This window comes from Sinocyclocheilus grahami, unplaced genomic scaffold (genome assembly GCF_001515645.1).
Source record: "Sinocyclocheilus grahami isolate Dianchi unplaced genomic scaffold, SAMN03320097.WGS_v1.1 scaffold2047.1, whole genome shotgun sequence".
NCBI classification, from domain to species: domain Eukaryota; kingdom Metazoa; phylum Chordata; class Actinopteri; order Cypriniformes; family Cyprinidae; genus Sinocyclocheilus; species Sinocyclocheilus grahami.
The window spans coordinates 48,148-49,001 of NW_015507226.1; positions in this window are offsets into that span (position 1 = coordinate 48,148).

Genomic DNA, 854 nt, shown 5'->3' on the forward strand with positions numbered 1-854 from the left:
TGTGTGTGTGTGTGTGTGTGTATGTGTATGTTAGACCAGCTTAATGTGTTTATGTAGTATGTTAGACTAGTTTAAGTGTTTATGTAGTTAATAAAACCTTACTTGTATCACACTTGACGTGTTCATTGTTTGCTCATAACCGGAGTCACTAATCATGCAGATTTACGTTACAAGCTTGTAGAATTGTACAGTAAGAAAGTTATTTCCCTTAACCAGGAAATTAACGTTACCCTAACCCTAACCCTGTTACTGAAAATTATATGATGGAAAACGTCTCAGGTTACTTATGTAACCATGGTTCCCTGAGTAGGGAACGAGACATTGCGTCCTCTTGGGGTTGCTATGGGGAACACCTTGTCGTGACCCGTGTCTGAAGCATACATTGAAAAAACACCAACAACACGTTGGCCGGCAACAGCCATAACGTCACTACCGGTGTGACTATAGTATAAATAGTATAGTATATATATATCATCCACTTCTTCGTCTGAAGCTTGCGTCCGAAGCATGGCAAGAAACCTAGAGGACGCAGTGTCTCGTTCCCTACTCGGGGAACCATGGTTACATAAGTAACCTGAGACGTTCCCTTTCATGGGAACTTCAAACTGCGTCCTCTAGGGGTCACTATGGGGAATGGTATACCCACGCCACCATGCTGAGGGGAGTGCATGCCAGAAACCATGGCGAGCACTAAGTACCAACTCTACCATATTGTCATGGGAGTTGCCCCTGGGACGTTAGACGGCTGTCAGTGACATTATTCCCTACGGCCAAAGGCCTAGGCTACATACCCCAAAAACGTACCTGTTAGGGCCAGAACTCCTGGGCCCGGGGTAGAGCTCAAGGCTTGGAAT